This window comes from Sminthopsis crassicaudata, chromosome 6, assembly GCF_048593235.1.
Source record: "Sminthopsis crassicaudata isolate SCR6 chromosome 6, ASM4859323v1, whole genome shotgun sequence".
In the NCBI taxonomy this organism is placed as follows: Eukaryota; Metazoa; Chordata; class Mammalia; order Dasyuromorphia; family Dasyuridae; genus Sminthopsis; species Sminthopsis crassicaudata.
In genome coordinates this window covers 59,360,677-59,383,272 of record NC_133622.1, presented here as the reverse complement: position 1 = coordinate 59,383,272, position 22,596 = coordinate 59,360,677, and the positions used below count along the sequence as shown (strand labels likewise).

General features: G+C 34.8%; 1 long non-coding RNA gene across 5 annotated transcripts in view; it reads left to right on the top strand.

The window, feature by feature from the left end:
- LOC141545397 (uncharacterized) overlaps positions 1–22,596 on the top strand; it is a 39,499-nt gene that overhangs the window by 728 nt on the left and 16,175 nt on the right. The window contains exons 2-4 of one of the 5 annotated variants that reach the window (XR_012483005.1): positions 4,560–4,656; positions 5,768–5,899; positions 6,009–6,059. This is a non-coding gene — a long non-coding RNA (uncharacterized LOC141545397). Of the gene's footprint in view, positions 1–1,897; positions 5,900–6,008; positions 6,060–22,596 lie in introns of those variants that run through there. The other 4 variants (XR_012483004.1, XR_012483002.1, XR_012483003.1 and 1 more) reach the window with 4 other exon arrangements.

The following is a 22,596-nucleotide window of genomic DNA, read 5'->3' as shown; positions in this document are numbered from 1 at the left end:
CGTCCTTGGTGCTGACCCACGGTCCAGAGGGGAGGGCTGTGCTGCTGATGGAACCTGCCTTTGCTCCCTTCCCCGAACTCCTAAATCCCTGCTCCCCCTCACTAAACTTGGCGCTTTTTTCAAGAGGGGATGCATGTTTGCAGTGCCTAGTAAAGTACAAATGGTTTATTTACTGTCTTCCAGCTGCTCTGTTTCCATTCCCTTCCCGCCCCCAGCCTCGAACTTCAGCATCCTCCCCCTGCAAGGAACGAAGTAAGGTACTACTAAGTGTTGTGGCTAAGGCGGGCTTTGAAGTGGCTGAAGAACTACTCTAGCCACGAAGCTCTAGTGACAGTGGAGTTGAGATGTAGGAGCTGGGGAGGGATGGGACGTAGGGGCGAGGGGGAGCTTAGATCTGGTGTGTGTTTACTCCCATGGTAAACGTTCCCATCGCCTGAGTCAGTGGGAATCAGAAATCTCGGAGCTGGGCTAGGGAGGTTTTTATCATTGCAAAGATACAGTACTTATCGAAATCTATTTTTACATCCAGGCAGTCCTGGTGGATCTGAGGGAGGGCAGTGGACTTTCACTGGACTTTCTAATTGCTACCACAAAGGATGGAGGGGTGGGGGAACCACTGGAATGCAACAAATGTTTATTTGAAATATTGTCTCAAACTTCTCTAGCAGACTGCAGGATTTCTGTGCTCCCGAGCCCTTGGAGCTGCAGGGAGGAGGGAGCAGCTAAGTTAACCTGTTAGAGGAGGGATGAACGAGTATTTGCTGTAATCTAAGGCCACTTGAAAGCAATTTGTTCCTTTTTTTTTTTTTTTTTTTAATTGTCGTGTGTCCAGAGATTTAAGAGAGATGTTATAATTGAACGAATACATATGTGTGTGCATATTTGTATTGGTGTGTATACTTACACATATAGACACACATGAATTTTGCACACATACATGTACGTATTTTATATGAAGTCTGGGTGTGACTATTAACGGTCCTTCCAACGCCAAACTCACCCAGCCACTAGGAAAAGCGATCTCTGACATGTATCTTGAAAGGCAGGCACAGAGAGGAGAGCCAACATGAAGGATATTTAAACTGCATTTCATCAGGACAGGATACCAAGGGCATCTTTTGCGGGGAAGCATGAAATACGCTTATTTTTAGGAGTGAAACCTTACTAAATAGGGAAGGCATTTTCCTGCTGGACCACTGCCACAAATAATGTATATAGATATTGAGTATCCAAGACTGACTTTTACATTTTTAAAGGAGTTTCTGGGACTGAGCAAAATAATTTCACTGGCTTCAAATGGTTATTTTGATTGCTACCTTGTGTTGCATTAAAATCATCTGGGATCTGTTCAGTCGTTAGTCTTATAGGGTAGGATACGATGTTGCTTTAGGGGGTAAAGCTACATTATTATCTAAACGTTTCAAGGAGGAATCCACATCTCCATTTTGTGGAAACTGCTTGCCAGGATAGAGCTTCCCATCTTTCTGCCCTTTCAGTCATCAGGCAGGGCCAGCATTTTGTTAAACTCTAAACAGTGAATTAAAAGCACTGACGACTTGGAGCAGCACTGTAATGCAAAATGACAAATTGCACTTAGGCAATACATGCACAAGAAAATGATTTATAGATTTTTCACGATGGTCTGAGCAAATGAAGGCACCATGAATTATATATCCTAATGCTCACTATATCATTTTCTAATAATACTGTTTCGGCTGGGTTGCTGTACACTGTACTCTTCAATAGGAGGTATTGATTAATAAGAAGTCCATGACTATCTATAAATTGGGTATTTATTTATTTATTTGCCTGGTTTTCAGTTATTTGTTAGTTTGTGGTACTGGCCTCAGATGTGGATTTTTTTTTTTTTTTTTTTTTTTTTGTCCACTACCCAATTTCTCTTAGGCTACTTAGGAAAATGATCTTTTGTCCACTCAGCTTATCTTTAGGTAACAGTTACTTTATAAATGAAGATTAAGCTTTAGGACATATGCATTTCACTGGAAACTATCCTTCAGAAATAGAAATGCCTAAATTCAGTATGTGGCATTTGCCTCCACCCCCCCTACCCCTTATTTATTAGAATTTCCCTTACATACCAGCAAAACATATTAGCCTACCTTACCTAACTAGTCAGCCTTGTGTAGGTAGGAATTAGAAATTCATCCTTCTTTAAAATTGCTTCCTGTCCCTTGATGTTGCTATCATAAAATCATAGATCTAAACCTGGGAGGGAACTCAGAAGCCATCTAATGCTTTGCTCTTGTATTAGTTTAAGAAATCTTCTCGTTATTCACTCACATACATTCCTAAAAGTGTTGTAGATCCCCACACCTCCAAGAGGGAGACATTCAGAAACCTTACTTGGTTCACATGATGAATGATCTTTCACAGTTTCTGAAATGGATGGTGGGAGTATCAATCACAGAAAGAGTTTAATAAGATACTTGTGTTTTAAGAGACATTGGAACAAGCATTGGCTATGGAGGCAAGTGACCTAGGTTTAAATCTAACCTCTTATCTTTTCTACTTATGTGATTTGGGACTTATTGTTTTCATTGGCTTCAGTTTTTTTATGTTAAATTTTGTAGGGGAGGGGGAGTCTAATTATATCGCCTGTGAGGTCTCTTAATGCCCTAAATTTATGATCTTTTCATGTAAGAAGAATAGGCCACTGTCATTTGTAATGAATACTTGAGTGAAAAAGGTCCCTTGAATTTCCCCTTCAAGAAGGCTTGCTTAAGAGGTTATTTCTTGCTCTTTAGCTTTTTACATAGAGTTAACAGTTTCCCTATTTTAAAGAAAACCTTAATCTGGAAGTTCTTATCCTGAGATCTCCAGAGTCACATTACTTGGCTTACTTTTAATTATCCAGGTTTACAAACATACACTCTCATATACATAAGAAGGAACTCTCAACTCAATCCTGCTGTTCGCAGCATTAAAAAAGCATTGTTACTGAAAGATTACTGAAATCAATGATGTGATTAGGATTGTAAAGAAGAACTGTAAGACAGCACCATTAAAAAAAAAAAAAAAAAAAAAGCCAAGTCCTTTACTAACTGGGAGATGTGTGGGTTTTACAGATGGAGCCCTGAGGCAGAAAATCCAGCTTCAAACTTCCAGGTCGATACAGAACAATCTCTGAAATTAATTGCAAGGCTTGATGAAGTTTATTTGTGTGCCAGGGAAGCTTCCCAGATAGGTCTCTTTGCTCCTCCCCCATGGGTTTTCTTCTTATTTGCCAGTGATAGAAAATGAGGGCAGCCCTCATGTTTAGTCTAGTTGGAAAGCATAAATTGCTTGTTTCTCTAAGGGGCTGCCCCTTGATTTGAGGAGTACAGCAGGAGAGTTAGCAAGTCCTGGTTCTGGACAGAAGTAGAGAGGTGTACTCAGAAGGGGCTTCGATTGATATTGTCAGCCAGTAATGGTGGCACTTGGAGTTCTTTGTAGGTGGATGGACTGCTAGACCTGGAGGTGTGAAGATCTCCTTCCATAGTCCTATTTGCAACACTCACTAGCTGTGAGTAGCTTTCTTAAGGAGACATTCGAACAGTGTGTGTGTCTGTGTGTGTGTGTGTGTGTGTGTGTGCGTGTGTGTTATGTGTGTGTGTGTATGTGTGTGTGTGTTATGTGTGTGTGTGTTTCCTTCTATTTTTGTATGCATTATGGCTTATATTCCTCCTTCCTTCCTTCTTCCTTTCCTTCTTTCCTTCCTTCCTTCCTGACAGTCCTAGAGAGATGCTTGGTATATAGACTGAGTGGTTAAAATACATTTCTTGTCCAGGGTCACACAGCCAGTATGTATTGATGGTTGGTTTGAACCTATGATGTCCTTATTCAGGCCAGCCATCCTTCTACTGTCCTCCACTGCCTTTCAATCATGCATATAGTACGAGCTTAATAATACATGTCCATTGAATTGCATTGGTTATGATATATCTTTTCTTAATTTTTCTTAACCTCACCTGTAAAATAGAGATAACAACATCTACTTCACAGGCCTTTGCGACACAAATGAGAAAATGTATGCAAAGTGCTTTGACTATTTAAACAGCAGCATTTAGTTTTAGAAAACATGATCACTCATAGTTTGGAAACAGCATCATGGAGGGCTTTCTACTCCCATCATTAAAGAATTCAAAGGCAGCTTTTCCCAGCTGCCTCAGAAGGAATTCTGCTCTCTCTATTGTATTGTATGGTTGGCTTAACTCTCCAAAGAAGGAATCATTCCTTTCAATGTGTTTTCTTAGCATGTTGACCTAAAAATCATATTTTCTAAAATGATTTATCTTAGTCTCATTTTATTTAAAAACTTCTTGTATTTAATTTAGTGAATTAACCAATTGTAATTAATAATTACAAAATGTAGGCCTTTTCCAGATTTCTTTATAATAAGTTAATATTATACAATGTTAACAAGTGGGCAGCACTAGTGTACCCTAATGACAATTGGTTGGTTAATCACTGGGGCATGGGAAAATTGATGAGGATTTGCACTAGATTTCATAAATTCTTTGCTAAGTGAAATTATATATGGACATTTTCTTCCCTTGCAGGAACTTATCCTAAGGAAAATGGATTTGATGAATGGAAATGACAATGAATAAAAAGAACAGAACCTAAGGGAAAATATCTCTGCTTCTTTGATAATGGGTAGACATCATGATGATGGGACTACTGAACCTAGCTAATTACTTCAACAGTGGTTAAAAGAGTTTAAAAAAATAATAAGTACCCGAATCGTACAACTTATAAAAACATGATACACTTTTTGTTCCTATTTATGCAAGTTTCTGAATTGATCCTTAGTTTAAATGGAAACAGTAGTACTTTATCATTCTTTATATAATGCCCTTTATTGTTTTCACTTCCATTTAACATTGAGAGATTTAGTGCTTATGTGCTGGCTTATATTCTTTAAAAAAAAAATGAATGATTAAATTTGCATGGCACTCATGTCAGCAGAAAAAAAAAAAAAAAAAAAAAAAAGACAAACACAAATCAGAAGTAAATTGATGAGAAATAACCAAAGATTGGACATGGAAAGCTGATTGTGGCTTTGTGGTAGTTCAGTATGAGTAGGAGTCTTTACATTTTACAGTTAAGAAAATGTTAACATTGCTTTTAAAAATATTTTATTAATGCTTTTTTCTTTCTACTTCATTTCTAAATATTAACTCTTTCACTTCAACCACAAAATTGCAATCTCCTTTATAGCAAAGAAAAACATAACGAAATATGTTGTTTTAAATAAAAACAAGCAATGTTCCAATCCTGCTGTTATTGTATGACTCTCTGGGTCCTCCAGCTTCCAGGGAATGAATGAGAATGTCTCATTCCTTACTGGTTTAACATTCTTTTAAAAAGGTTACTCAGGAAAGCAAATTTCCTGATTTTGTTGAAACTTTCCTTTTCCCTGTGATTTGCTTTTCTTTGTTGAAACAATCCATATTCACCAATTGCATTTATTAAGCATGGAGCACTGCTCTAGTTACTCAAACACTCCACTGGTTATGGAATCTCATCAATACATATGTTCCCCCTAAAGATTAGTTTGTAATCTTTTAGAATCTTCTTTTGCATGGAAAACAAATGCAATCTTATTGGGAAAACAAGACATATCTGGAATAATTAATATATAATGCCAATGTGACTAGACTCTAGGCTACTTTCCATTTTCCAAAAGCTAACCAGGACCTTTTAGAAGATCAGGTTTCTCTTGTAACAATAAAATTTATCCAAATATGCTTTGTTTTTCTTTCAGGTGATGTCTCTTTCTGATAATTGGATGAACCCTATTTATAAATATTTCTCAATGGTTAAAAAAAGGGACATGTTCTTCTGGTATTAGTAACAAATTCCTAATTATTTAGAGAAATGGAAAGACAGGACCAAGGTAGTTTATTCTTTTTTTTTTTTTTTTTTTTTTTTTTTTTTTTTGATTATAGGATTTTGAGATGCTTAGAAACTTAATGATCACCTAACTAAATTTCTTCATTTTACAGGTGTCAAGAGTCAGGCCCTGAACTGGGACATGAATATCTAGGGTTACACAGGTATGTTGGTATCAAAGCTGATTTGAACCTCAAGGCTTCTTTACAAGGCATTTCTCATTTTACATATTATCTTTTCTCTTTACAATTCAGACTTGAACTGCACAGTCTCCATGTTCCATACAGATATAAAATTACATTATTTTTAAGTTTTAACATTTACCCCTAGATTTACTTAGGATTGAACAGTGTCTTTAAATTCTCAAATTTATGCAAAAGCCCTGCAGTTTTTTTCTTTCTTTCTTTCTTTTTTTTTTTCAAGGAGCCCCTGAAACTTTTCCTTCTTTTATGTAACTAGCTTCTTCATATCTCTCTTGATGGTATTTCTCTGGCATCTGTTCCTCCTAATTATGAGTTCCAGTGAGTCTTTAATAAATAGAGAGACAACAGAAAGACTAGACAGTTACAATAAACTTGTTATGGAATAACCCAGCCCTAGGAATGATTGGAAGATGTCAAAGAGGTAGAGATAATGTATCTTTCTATTAGTAATCTTTAACTTCAGTTGAATATGCAAAAGAAGTATATATAAGAGAGATGACAGAAAATGTAAAACAAAACAAAACAAAACAAAATACTCAATATAGTAGAATTGATAAGTTTTATTAAAAGTTTTGAGAATAAAAGAATCAATGAATCTCAAAAGTTGGAAGGAACCTAAGAGGCAAACCCATACTTGACCAAGAATACCCTTTATATCATACCCAATAGTTCATCCAATCCTTACTGAAAAATCTCCGTAAGTCCATATCTTCCTCTATTACCTGATTATGGAAGTAGTCCATCTTGCTTTTGGTGAGTTCTATTTTTTATTTTTTAAATAACAGACATGGATTTAAAGGGAAGAAGAAAATATGGACCATTACATATACAGAAACAATAATGTGCAGAAGACTAAGCAACTTGCTTAAAGTGAATCTTACTTGAGTTCATGTTAAATCAAGTCAACAAGCCTTTATTAAGTGCTATTCATGTGCCTGACACTGAACTAAGCTCTGGGTATACCAAAAAATGGGGGAAAAAATCACAACCTCTTGGACTACACACCATGCAAACAACAACATGCACGCCAAGTTATTTTGGAAATAATATCAGAGGAAATGCAGTAGCATTAAGGAGGAATTAGAAAAAGTTACTTGCTTTTAGAAGATGGGATTTTAGCTGAGACATGAAATAAGCCAGAAGAAAGAACCAAAGATAAAATTCTTTATCCCTAGTTCCTGAAATTCCTGATATCAGGCCAACTACCGTTTTTAAAATTGAACTTTGCCAGCCTAGGATTGGAAAATTTTTATGGCATTTATGTTCCCTTTTCATTAATGAAAACTCGAAGCATTTAGCTTTGTTTGGACTAAAAACCAAAGTTAAAATCACAGAATTGAATAAAACCAACAATCCTGTTCTTTTGTATAATTATGTATAAACCTGGCCTGTGAAACCTAAATATTAAATCTTTTATATGAGATAGGATCCTATATTTGAAGCTTTCTTCAAATCAGAAGTTAGTATGGAAATATTTTCCCATAAAGTTAAATCATGTTATTTTGAATCTTTGAAAAATATCCAGACATTGCTTAACTATATTTTAAAGTAAACATTAAGAAAAATTTCAAAAAGTTTAAGAATATCTTCCTTTCAAGTTTGTACTCTTTACTATAAATTTCTCAGTGTCCTGTGCTGGGAGCTTGTCTATTCAACATTCCTTGATGTCCTATAATAATCATTTGATATCAAATTGCCTTTTGATTCTTTAAATGGCTGATATATTTAACATCACTATCTCCATCTTCACGTCCACATCCATGTCCATGTCCACCTCCACCTCCCTCTTTTAGAATGAACAGTAAAACTCAGAACATAGTAGTCCCCTATGTTTGAGATTGATAAGACAACTATCTGTTTATGCATAAGACTTAGCATGCATTCCTTCTTTGGAAAAGAGAGACACCTCCACTAATGCTTAGAGTTAGTAACCTTTAGAATCTAAAAAAGTAAGGTATTCCTCTAGTCCTCATGATGGTAGCACAAGGCAAACCTAGGTGATAAAAAAGAAAGAATATAACTAAAGGCAGACTAATTTGATTTGATTCAAAATAATAGGTAAAACTTTAAAAAAAAGTTTTTCCAAATGTTTGCTCCCTCAGTCATTTTCTTGTATCCCTAATAGAAGAGCAGAATTCTCTGTCTCTAACACTCTGTTCCTTTCTTTATCCCACCATGCTTTTCTCCTTTGGAGGATTAGAGGATAGAACAATTTTGGGGATTATTGATCCCTTCACTTGAGCATTATTCTGTCAGGTAGAGGAGCAACTAGACAAGAAACCAGAGATTTACTTTTCTGAGCTGGGAAGTGAAATTACTTTGTGTTAAAGTGGGTCCATTTGAATTTAGAAGAAGGATGAGTTGCTATTCTACTTTCTAAAAAAAATTAGATGTCTCTTTTTTTTAAAGATCATTATTAGGAATTTTAATATCATTATTTCAGAGTTACTGTTGATAGTATTACATGATTGTCTTAAGCTAGCAGTTTCTCTTGAGAATCCATGAATTTGGTGATCCCTTTAATATGTTTTCTTATAATAATTAGAATCTTAGTAATCACAATCATAATAATGCATTTACCTAAGTTATCCCCAAGGTCTTAGGGTAGTTTAAATTTTAATAGCTTAAAACTGCACTAAGGCTTTAGGGATATCCTGTATGGTAATTTATATTTTCTATAGTGCTTTCTTTTTATTAATATTGTCAAGCAGATATTATCACTATTTCACAAATAGGAGAACTGAGACTTTCAAATGTTAAATAATTTGCCGTAATGACACATCTAATAAGTGTTTGAGTCAAATTCTAATAATTTCAAGTTAGTGCTTTATTTGTTATAGTATCTTCTGTGTTTATTTTTTGTGGTTCAGCCCATGGGACACATTTATTGAAAAATCCCAGCAATGTATCCAGGGAAAAAGAATCACTAAATTCTTAACAGAATTAAGGTACTGAAGTCTCATTGACAGGTTCTAGTGTAAGGGTTTGGGTAGGAAAATAGTTGGTTTAGAAAATCAAGTACTCATAAACACAGAATACTTAGCTAAACTACAAAAACATTTCTGGGCTTAGACCTTTTCCCCCTAAGATAAATTTAATTATACATAGTGAATATGCTAACATTTGAAAAATCATGTAGGGAATCTATATCTTCTAATTTTATCTGTTATCTAGATGATAGATAAAAGAAAACTTTTAATATTTTTTTTTCCCTACAGGCAACTAGATTCAGTCTTTCTGAATTTTAATTAGTTAAAATCTCCATTTCTTGTTTATTATTTTATATATCTTTTATAAATAGCCATTCATTTCTTGTGTTCTTAGTTTTACAGGAATATAATTTGGCTTAACCATTTCTGATGAAAAATGTTAGACAAATGGTAAAAGAGAAAAATAGGGGATAAAGTGCCCTTATGCTCTCAGTATCCTCTAGATTAAAAACAAAAAACAACGGAAAAAAAAAAAAAAACCTCCCAAACATACCTCCTATGGAACTATTATAACAAACTATGGAAGCACAGAAGATAGACAAGCTTAGATGGGTTACAAACTGCATCATTGGGAGGAGTATTACCAAGGAGATCCCAGATCTACTGGAATATATTTCAGGGATTTAGGGAACTGGTGATAAATTTATTTTGTGGTAAAGAAAAGTAATGAATACAAACTATGTTCACTTCTTTTTTTCTTTTTTTTTCTTTGTTATGATTTTTCTCTTTTGTTCTAATTTTTCTTTCCCAATATGATTCATAAAGAAATGAACATTTTTAAAAGTTAATATACATAATAATATAACCAGAATTTTTTTTAATTTAAAAAGAAAAAGAAAAGTGATGATTATGTATAGAGATAAAACAGTTTTTCAACTTAGAATGATTGTTATGCATTTTAAACCAGCTAATCCCTATTAAGTTATAACATAGAGGCTAGGTGGATTCATATCACCTTTTTTTTCCCCATGGGATATGTTCATTTTCAGAAAGTGTAAGATTAAATTAGAAGGAAATTGTTGAAATGCTTTCCTTTCAAGCTGTCACTAATGCAATATCATATACAAAGTTGATTCTATTGACTTAACTACTAGTTAACACATAAATGTTTTTAAATTGTTTCTCAACTTCTTTTACTTGGTCCCCTTGTGGTTGATACTTCTCCAAACCAACAAATTAGAGATACTGGTGTGATGTGTAGCCTTAGTCTGTTCCCATCTTCTCTTGGCTCTGTTGGAGAGGCAGCATAGCACAGCAGGTAAAAGAACTGGAATTAGTAAAGCCTTAGTTCAGATCCTCTCTCTGAAGCCATATGACTGTGGACTCTGGATCTCTGCATTCACAAAAGTGAAATGGGATCATGTGAGACTCAGGAGACATCTAAGGCACTCCACAAACTTCAAAGTGCTATGTGTCTGCTGTTGTTTGTCCTCCATTTTCAAAGAATCATGGCATCTGGGAGGTTCTGCCATGCCATGCAAGTGAATTGAATTTAAGTGTGGAAGGATTGGGCAAAGTCACCTATCTCACTTTACCTCCAGAGTCATCTGGGCCCAGTGGCAAGATGTAGATCAGGATGACTAGAGATGGCTCAGGATGCAATGGGAGACTTGGGCCTTTTAAAGATCTTCAACAGATCTCAGTTTGACTAAAGCTGCACTCATTCAGAGATTAAGGCTAGGTAGCAAACGAGGCAAGAATCTCCTCTTTAGTTTAGTCCAAAAAAAATCTCTGGATTTTCTCAAAATCACTTAGTATTAAAGCCATTCTAAAAGTCATCTAAGCTAAGTTATTCAAGTTATTCTTGTTGTTCTTGACTTTTCCCTAAATCCAATAGCTATTCAATTCCCAAGGCCTGTGGAGTAGACTTTCAGAATATCTCTCCTTTCCTTTCTCTTCATATATCCCTTTCTTCATAACAGCATCCTACATAATGTTCCTGTTTCTAATCTCTCCCTTTTCCAATATATCCTTCATATACCTGCCAAATCAATCTTCCTACCGCACTGATTATAGTATTTGCTTGCTCAAAAATCTTTCCATAGCCATTAGCTTTTCTTTCAAGAACAATTACAATCAGATTTAAAGCTGTCTTAAGCTTAATTTTAATAAATTGATTGACAAACATTTATTAAACACCAACTAAATACTTAGTGCAAGGAATACAAAGCAAAGACATTTTTTTGGTTGAGATAGTTATTCATTTCAACAGATTTAGAAAAATTAAGTGAAAGGTATGAAAATAGACCCATGATCTCAGCCTGTAAATATATGGAAATATAAATAATTTTCTTCCTGTATAGCTTCGCTATTTCATACTTTAAAAAACTCGTATTTTTTTCCTTCTGACTCATAGAATCCCTATTGTGATTCAAAACTCATCTCATAAGGCACCTCCTACAGAAAGTCTTTCCCAATCCCCGAGTAGTTAATGCTTTTGTTTAGTTACAATTTTTTTTTTTCTCTTCTTCCCCCTTTCCTGTACAATATATTATAAATTAGCATGGACATTTATAGTGTCCTTTTAAAGATAGAAAAAGATGATTTCTAAACAGTATCTCATTTAAGCATGACCAAAAAAAATCATCACCCTCATTATCATTGGTTTTTATTATTATTAAATTTCATGATTTTTGTTAATTATTCCTATTTTACATAAAAGGAAATTGAGGTTCAGAGAGATTAAATTACTTGTCCATGATCACACAACTAGTCAGAGTGACAAGTAGGATTTGGACCCAATTTTTCTTACCTCTAACTTCAGGATTCTACATACTGTGCTGTGATGCCTTGTGGCATAGAGGACAAAGTGACAGTTATCCATGAGTTCATAATCTTTGTCAAAAATACAGTAAATGAAGACTATCAAAAAATAATCTTTACCTGTAGTCCTGAGGAACATATCTTACTATTTTCTCAGTGGAATTTGCATTTTGTTAAACTAGAATTTGTGAAATTAATCTTTGTATCTACCTGGTACCTACTGAGCTTTGTATGTATGTGTATATACCTATATACATATATAAATAATATGTGTGCATATCTATATAAATAGGCATATACATGCATATGTGATATATGTGTGTATATGCATATATTCTAACAAGTTGGGGACTGTCACTATAGCTATGGTATTTAGCAATTAAAGAACTTTCTTCTTTGTCACAACAACTCTATTCTCTTTCTAGCCTTTTAAATTTATATTTAAGGAATTTAAAATATATTTCCCCTAAAAAGAGGGGTGCTAAATGAATGAATAGATATATGAATGGGGAAAAAGTTCTTGGTGAAATATAATTAAAAATGGGATTTGTTTAGTGTTTATATTTAGTAAACCCTTGTACATTTTTAATGTAGGTAAGTTATGACTGATGCAAAATAGTGTGGAGACAGTGTAAATCTTCAAAGTTGACCTGGATTCATTTTAGTTTCTCTTTCATATACTCATTCTCTTTCATCTTAAGCATTAATCTTCTTTCAAACATTCCATGATTTCTAAATAGTACAAAATGTGGAATTTTCTGATTTTAAATCAAAGATAGTATGTCATTTTAATTTCCTGGGAAATTTACAAGTAGCATCAGTATTCTCTAAAGCTATAATACTCACTTTGAAACCATTACATTTAAGGGAATTATGCCTAAAGATTATATATAATGAAGAGAAGTCATATTCTTATGCATATAAGCACACACCATAGGAACCAAAAATTCATAAAAAGAACAACATTGTGTACTTCCTAATTGGATTTTTCAGGATTACCAGAGCCCTTGGGTGGCATCGGAAATATTCTAGGTTAATGTATAACATAAATCAGCAAAACTTGGCATATACATATACTTGAAGAAGAAAAAAAAAAGTTAAGGAAAGGTAACTCTTTAGAATGCAGCATACATTAGATAAGCAAGCAGAAATGACCTAATTTGAGATGAATTATTTTCCTTCTAGAATCCAGGTCTTTATCTCTGTGTAGAAATGTTTTCATTTAAAGAGAGGGATGCTAGCTTGACCCCTACCAAACTTGAAAATTCACCTATCTCAAAAGAGGAAATAGATGAAGATTTCAGGAAGCTGCTCCCAAGCTTAACACAGAGACATGATGTAGTAGTCATGGGAGACTTCAATTATCTGGACATCTGCTGAAGCTCTGTTTCTGCCAAAAGCCAAGTAGCTAATCATTTCTTGGCTTGCCTTTATGGTAATTTCATCCTTTGAAAGATGGAGGAAGCAAAGAGAACTACTCTCCAAGATCTGATTCTCACCAAGAACGAGGTACTGATTGCTGAAATAGAAATGTAAGAACTTTGGAAAGAATTGGCTGTTCCATCTTAAAATTTTAGATAGAGGAAAAGGAAAGCACTGTCATATTCTGAAATGCCTCTTAGAATTTGGGAGAACAGATTTTAGAAGATCAGAAAAGAGATATGTAAGCATCCTACAAGTAAAGAAATCAACAGAAGAATTAAGGCAAGTATATTCAGCCTAAGATATCTTCCAGCTTTGTGCTTTCCTGGCTCTATATATGAACAACCCTTTATTAAAGTTAGAACTTTACCTTCTTTTAAAAGTGAAATTTTAGGGTCTAGACACTGGGTTCTCAAATCACTTTATCTCCCAAAGGTCTAGCTTAAATCAATTGTAATTCCAGTCGTGCTATAATCATTCTGAAACTAATTTGCACCTGTGGGATCTCATGAAACTTCTAATTGCAATAGAAAATAATACAGAAATGTTTATTGTTATATTCTCTGACTTTAAGGGTTCTTGCTTATATGGAAATGAAACCTTAAAGGCCAGATTAAATAGCTTAAATAAGAGATTGTCTCCCTATCTTGCAATGTTTCAAATGATAACAGAGTTGTTACTCTCTAAATTCTCCATATAGGGAGAAGCTAGATGGTATAGTGGATAGTTCTGGACCTGAAGTCAAGAGGACCAGAATTAAAATCTGGCTTCAGATACTTTACATTTACTAGCTGTATGACCTTGGACAAGTCACTTAACCACAATTGCCTTGCAAAAAATTAACAAATTCTCTATATACCTATATATATATATATATATACACACACACACACACACACACACACACACACACACACACATATATATATATATATATATATACACATATACATATACACATATATGCACTCGAGTCACTTAGATTGAACTTTGAAAATTGGTTAACGAGAATTTTTCCTGGATGACTTTTAAAGTCTCTCTAGCCATGACTGGAGCATAGCATCACATTTATTATCATTCACAAAAGGTAAGCTTCCTTGTGATGTGTTGATGTGCCTTAATTTTTACCCTAAGTCTTAGCTCTTAAAATTTACTGGGAAGGTTGTTGTTGTTGTTGTTGTTGTTGTTGTTGTTGTTGTTGTTGTTGTTGTTGTTGTTGTTGTTGTTGTTGTTGTTTTTAATAGGAAAAGAATGAAAATGAGTTGTTGTCACTTATTTCATAGCCATCTGATTCTTCTTTGAATTCTATAGTCACAGTTCAAGTTAAGACAGTACATTTTCATAAGTTGCTAAATTTCTCAAGCCATTTTTGGGATCAGGCTTTTCTATCAAAATCAGTTATTTTCTGGGTATCTAGACGGCACAGTGGATAGAGCTCTAATCCTGGAGTCAGAAAGACATATTTAGTTCAGGCACTTAATGCACTTACTAGCTGTGTGAGACTGAACAAGTCATTTACCCCTAATTGCCTCACCCTCCAAAAAAAAAAAAAAATCAGTTGTTTTCCCAGTACTACCTGACAAGATGAAAATACACAAAAGTTCTTGAACATTATCAGTGTAGGGAAGCTTTCAAATGTGGAATTCCATCCACACTATAAAATGCATCTATGTAAATCATCTATGAAGTAGTGAATAAATCCTAGGGAGGTACCTGAAACATATAGAAGTTAAAGTGAATAAATTAGGCTGATACACTTCATAAGTATTGGTGGTAGAATTTGAATTCAAATCTTCTTGTTATAAGCCTAATATTTTATTCCCTACTCAACTCAACTGCCTCATTTGAGAGAGCCTATGTAATGTATTTTGTATAATTTTTTTTTTTCCCACAACTTAACAGGTTTTAGCTTTTCAACCAGACTGAAAATTCAAGGGCTTAACTCTTAATTTAAACTTATTTATTCCACTCCTTACCCCAGTTTCTAGCACAATTTCTATAAATTGTAAGCCTTTGAAAAATATCAATTGAATGAATAAATGCCTCTCTTGTTTTGCTAAGTTACTTCTGTTACTGAAAAAGGGCATGCTTGAAAATATATTAGTTGCCATTTTTTTCAAGCTGCTACATATCAATCACAATATGTGCTGTATTATAATTTTAAAATGTAATGAGTTTCATCAGAATTAACCAACACCTTCAAAAGTTATCCTGGAATAAGTCCCAAATGTTAATAGTTGAGATGAAATTTAATAGCTTTTGACTGGCAGAATGGAAAGAGGCATAGTGGATTTTAAATAGGCTAGAACTTATTTCCAATGCTTATTTTCCCACAAGAAAAGTAGGGAAAAGGTATCAATGAGAGCATGCATGGTGACATGGGGATTATTCATATATTAAGGAGAAAAATGAATAGCTTTAGTGCTATACAGGAATATGCAAACTTAAAGAAGATTATGTGTTACATAATCCTCTCTGCAGAATTTATTACAATATAGGAACAAGAATCTTCTAGAAAAAGAAGCCATGAAGGGGTTGTGATCTTTATTGATATTAAGAGTAGCCACATTGATAAGAACATGAATACATTGATAAAACGTATAAAACACTAAAAAAACAAAAACAAAAACAATTTGCTCTCATAGCACTTGACTAACATACTATCAGGATGATTTCAATTTATGAAATCTTCTAAAAAATCATCCACAAATATAATATGAAATACATGAATTGCACATAAGCATATTTCCTTACGTAGGGACAACTACTTTTAATGGACACCAACCAGAGGCACAAAAAGGTTTTGGGGACTAAAAGTTATTTGGTGTGCAGTCTCTGCATAAGCCACCAAGTGGTGCCATAAGCATCAAGGCTTCTAGATTAAGTATTTTGGAGAACAGATTAGTTTAGATTATGCATAAATCCTAGTCATGTTTCATTTAATCTAGGGTTGAAAATACAAAGAATGTCAAAACATTTTATTTTAACAAAATATCTTAGGCCCTATTGCTATCTATTTCCCTCTCCATTCCAGCAGCAACAGCCAGAGATCATTTAAAACAAAGCACTAATAAGCATCTTTCCAGTGTTAGTCACAAAAGGGAGAAAACAACAATTTCATCATGTTAGATTGTTCATGTTCTTCCTGATAAAGTTAGTTTTTGCTTCATGGAAAATTACCAGGCAATTCCTTGAATCTAGTGGTCAGTAGGAGATGTCACTGGCCAATGACATCATTCCCTTTCTTTTCCCTGAACTTTGACCTCATGATTATTCGTATCATACTGCACTCTCACTTTTCAGGTTGCAACCCACATATTCTTTTCAAGTGTTCTCCCATCCTGTTCTGGGATGTTTACAGTAAAGTAGTTTGTTTTTATAGCCTTCCCTTTTGGAGGCCTTGATTTATGTTAATTCCCTAGGGATTAACACAGGGATTTTATGGAGAAAATCTGAACTGGCTTGGAGAGCCAGTTGTTAAATTTTCTTTGTGATTATTTATATCTTGGAAATAAGCAAATGACACAAATCAGAGCTTAATTTATTATTTTGTTAATTATCTCAACAAAGTGATAGCAAAAAATATAAATAGTACATATTAAACAGAAAAGTGTATCCTAAGCACATTTAATTATTATTATTATTATTTTTTTTCTCTCAAAGATCCTTGTTAAAAAGTTATTACCATCCTGGCTGTATAAGACCTGTGTTCCCTGCTCCCTAGATGTCTTGCAGGGACAGGCAAAAGAAAGAAAATTCAGGGTTGAGGGATACAAAATTATAAAGAAAATCTACAAAGGAAGATTCTGATCTTGAACTAGAAAGGATGCTTAGCCCTATAGTGGAGCTATATACTCATAATTCAATTCAACAAACATTTATTGATAGTTCTTGCAATCTAGAAACATTACAAAAACATTCACGTAGCTTTAAAATTATAATCCCAATCAGGGTATAATGAAAATGTATTATATAGAATAATTATAATAATGGTAGATCATACATTATATATTTATATGATCATATCTAGTAATATATGAAAATATATCTGCATGTAACTCTCCTCATCCTCTCCCCTCAGACACTTTGGATACATTTTACTTCTAAAAATAAAATGAGGGGAATTATTTAATTCTATTCTACAAACATTTAAGCCATGAAGTACTAAGCATTGTTCATGGGAGATACAAAGAAAAAGTGTTTCTGCCCTTGAATATTTACATTCTAATTGTAGAAAATTATAAATAAACATATAGTCATCTCTTCCAACATTTTATTCAAGTGGTAAAGAAACCAAGACCCAAGAGGTGACTTGGATTATTCAAAGTTTGATTAGTGGTAGAATCAATCAGAAAGAAAACCTAGGCCATTGTACTTTCCACTAGACCATAATGACTCAGAATAATAACATGTATATAATAATAATTCCTACTTATATTCAAGGTCTCCCAACAATATATTAAACCTTGGGTTTTTTATACGGTCATGTGCTTTTGTATAGAGAATTTCTTGATGAAGAAATTCTTCCTATGAAAGCAAGCTAACACTTTCTCAGCTACTTAGAGATTTAAAAAGTTGCCTTGAGTACTGAGAAATTAAGGCAGGTGGTTCATTTGTTTTAAACTTATTTTTTTGTTTTGATTTTTTCATAGGTTCACACAACTAGTGTGTTTCAGAGGTAGAATATGAACCAAGGTTTTCTTTACTCTTTAAAATAATGTGCAGTACTCCCTATCATTTACGTAATCTTAAAAAAAAGTAAAACTCCAATTGTGCTTTGTGATTTACCATGCACTGTCTTCCTAACAATCTAGTAAGAGAAGTAGTGCCAGTATCATTATTCTGTCTCTACATAGGAGCTAATTGAATTTCAAGAAGTTTAAACAACTTGTATGTGGTGACACTGCTAGTAGGTATCAAGCTGCTGGTCTGACTTTGGTCTCTTCCCTTCCCACTTGAAAGTATCCTAATAATTATGGAATTATTTCCCCATATTCCATCTCCAAAACAAAATTGGAACAAAAATGGCATCTGTGGCACTAAGTGAATTGGTAATGCAGGGGATGATGTGGAAGTCATGAAGGGCAGAGTTGGAAATAATCGGAATTTTTAAAGAAAGCAAGTGTTTACATGATAGTTTAAAAAAAAGTGATAACAAGGACACTCTCAAGGTCTCTTTTAAAAAAATTGGATTGTTTGTGTGACATGGGAGACACTGCAATACTACCACCCAGCATGATGTGCTCTCATCAGGGTAGGGGTTGGGCTGTAGGAACAAAGCAGAACTGAAGTAGCTCAAAAGAAACATAAAATGCTTAAATTTAGAGAATCCATCCCAAATGTTCACATGGAATATTTGTACCCAACCTATCATAGAACATTCTGAACTCCTGTTGGTCTTGTAACTTGATTCTAGCATAGTGATGTTATTTTGGTCATTAATCAACCAGATTCTAAAATGGCAGCAGGGAACAATAAAGCTATGAAAAGATGTAACAGCCTTGAAGAGCTAACTCTTGGCTTGTAAACTTAAACTCCCTCCCTCCTTTTTGAGTTCTTTTTTTGCTCAATCTGATCTATTAGTGCTACCTGCTGGATTCTAGAGACAGATCATAAAGAACATTGATCCATATTTCCTAGCTGACATCTGTGTGTGTGTGGGTGGGTGGGTGGGGGGCTAATTGACTTAGCAAGGTGAAGACCATCTACCTTTGTAAGAGATGCCAGATATTGCTGTCCACTGCTCCAGAGAATACAGATGGGTACATTGTCTGACTACATAGCACTCAGATTCTTCCCAGGGGTATAACTAGCAAGTGGACTCCCCATATACTTTGAGAGGATCTGAACTGTTGCTGTAGACAGAGGGATAGTGTGAGAATGAGCAGTCATTTCTGATTTCTTCAATATTTTCTGTAGAGGAATGGTCTGGAAGGCAAGCTGAACTTGAACAAATTTTATGTGTGACTGAGTCTGTTTGAGCTTTTTCTCAGAGGTTTAAATTGTGGTTGCTGTTGCCCCATTGAAAGAAGACAGAAACCTCAGCTATTTTGATTTTCTTTTGCTTTGAGCTGGGCAATCCTAGAGTGCCACACCATTTAAAGCAGATTTCCCATTAACCACTAAATTGAAAGTCTTCCTAGTAGTCAGTTCAGCAGAAGGGTTTGGTTTCACTGGAGAACCATGAAGTGACTCTGGCTTCAGGCAGACTGAGGAGAGGGAGGGAAGCTTTTAAAACCTCATTGTGGCTTGATGGAGAGTGATTCTCATCTGAAAGAGGATGGCTTTTGGGGGTTTTGGCTGAGGTAACAAACAGCATTTAAGAATGTGTCTGGGGAAACACACAACTTCAATTTATGGTTTGGTGAGGTCCCTAAAGGAGGTCCAGCTGCCCAGAATTCTTAGAGGTTTTTAGCCCATGTTTTGCTACTTAGGATCTCAGAAAACAAATTGAGAAACAAACAAAAAGCTTTAATTCTTTAAGGGAAAGCCTGTTGGGAAGGGAAGGGGAGCATAGAACATTTAGTTACTATACACATTAAAACAGTGCCCCTTATCCCAAGTGATTGTGAAGTCCCTCAAAGAAGATACATTATATAAATATGGACCTATTAAAAGGAATGAGTAACAGGGAGTTTGCCCCAGTGCAGAAAATATAGAGCATGATAGGAATAATTTCCAAGGACAGATGTCCTCCCCTGACTGGTTATTGCTCTGGGAAATTACAATGATGGCCTTGTCCTAAAGAATTTTCTTCAGCCCATTAAGAACCTTGTCAGCTCCAGGATGCTTTCTCTAAGTCGAAGGCACACCTCAGATGCACCCAATCCCTTCCCATACCATCACTTGTACTTGGACAATGAGTCCTACATATACCACTGTCCCTGAGATGATCCTTCCTCTGGGAACTGGGATGGGATATAGAGAGGGCTGTTGTTGTTGCTGTTTATCCTTGTTCTTGAAGAGGATCATGACATAAGAGAAGTGATGCTATGACATGGAAGTGAATTAAATTTAAGTGAGGGAGGGCTGTGAAGATCACCAACCCTGTTTTGTCCTCTAGAGCCATCTGGATCCAATAGCAAGATGTGGAGATGGCCCTGAATATAGTGAGATACTTGGGTGTTTTTAAGTTAAGGTCTTTAACAAGTTTCAATTTGACTGATATCAGACTCTATTTTTAAAGACACCTCAGAGACCCTCTCCTTGAATAAAATTCTCTCCGACAGTATCCCCCAACTAGTAGTGGTAAAGTGGTCAACAGAAATTTGAAAGTAGGGAACATTCTCTCTCTCTCTCTCTCTCTCTCTCTCTCTCTCTCTCTCTCTCTCTCTCTCTCTCTCTCTCTCTCTCTGTCTCTTTCTGTGTCTCTGTCCTTTTGTCTGTCTGTCTCTCCCCACTCCATTCTCCCAGAATCCCAGAGAGAGCAGGGACCTCAGAAGTGTATCTTAACTTCAATGTGTATCTTAACATGAATTTCCACATCAATACACTTGACTAAAGTTTCCCTATAACCCACTTTTTTTCCTTAAGAGAATCCATTATATCTATGGACAAAGCTATATTTTTAGGAAGCTTTCCTTGACTCAAGTATTGAGTCTCAGACAATAGAGTGACTTAAATATATCAATTGCTTAAAAAGTATTTGTTGAATAAATGAGTCTATGAATGATCACCCAACCTTCACTTGGATATCTTCAATTATAGGAAAACCACTGCCTCCTGAGGAAGCTCATTATGCTTTTGGATGACTAATTATTAGAATGATTGTCCTCATATCACCTCTGAAAATTGCTTTTTTGCCATCTTTAACCATCACTCTTGGCTCTGCCTCTTAGGGTCAATTGGAAGAAAATGAATCCCTCTTTCACATGACAGTCCTTCACACACATCTATCAAGCTTCTTTGAAGACTTCTCTTCTCCAGGCTAAACATCTAAGGTCTTTCAAATGATCCTTGTATGACAAGGTTTCCGGTAATCTCAGCATGCTTGTCACACTCCTCTGGATCTCTTCTAATTCATCAATGCCCTTCAAAAATGTTAGTGCTGGAAGTGAAAACAATGATATCAACTTCCAGAATGTTAAGCCTTCACCCAGGTGGCTTTCAGTTTACTCCCTTTCCCCAGAAATATTAAAAAAAAAAAAAAAGAAAATTAAGAATATTCAATATACATTCATTGTACAATGAAAAGAACACTGGACCTAAAATCATAGATGAATTCAAACTCTGGCTCTCTCACTCACTAATTTTATGGTACTTGCCAAATGTGTTTAGCTTTTTAAACTTCAGTTTAGTCATCTACAAATGAAGACTCTATTTTACCTACCTCTAAAGATTTTTGTGAATAAATTGCTTTGTAAATTTGAAAATGGCATAGAATTGAGATTATTCTTCAAGTCGAGTTTTACCTTCCTCAAATGAATTATTTTTTGTTCAACAAAAATACCTGGAGTAATGTATATATGATTTAAAAAACTATGTATATATGGTTCAAAAAAAAGTTTATGGACATAAATGTTAATCCCAGCTACTATGCAAGTAGCAGAAAGCTCAGCTCCATTTTTTTCCCCCTAGAATGTGTTCTTTGTGAAAGTCATTTCAGTGCTATCACCTACTGATGATTAGCTAGGATTATATGTGACATGCAGCCTGATGAAAACTATTCAGGGAGAAAGGGAAGGAAGAAGATTAACAAGGAATAGTTGGGTTTGCTTAATGTCAGGGCCAGCAGATTTATCTGAAATTAAAAAGTAAAAATAGTGGAAGCCTTGACATAGATTGAGCTATTACCCATATAAAAAATGAAACTAAAATGTAGAAAGGCAAGAGTGCATGCGTGTGTGTGTGTGTGTGTGTGTGTCCATGTAGATGTATTTTGGGGAAGTTGGGTTGTTGGAGAAATAAGGCATCCTTTCTGTGATAGATCTAATTTCTTGTTCTTGGTCTCCTTATCTTCCCCCTTTCCTTCCTCCCTCCAATTCTTTGCCACTACAAAAAGAGCTGCTTTATAAACATATTTTGTACATGTGGATCCTTTCCCATACTTTTAGAATCTATTTGGGATTTTTATAGCCTTTTAGTCATAGTTCCAAATTGCTCTCCAGAATGAGTTAGATCAATTCACAATTCTACCAACAATGCATTAGTGTTTCAATTTTCCCACATCTTCTCCAATATTTATAATTTTCCTTTTCTGTCATATTAACCAATCTAATAAGTGTAAGTTAGTGCCTCAAAGTTGTTTTACTTTGCATTTCTCTAATGAATAATGATTTACGGCATTTTCCCATATGACTATAGATAGATTTAATTTCTTCATA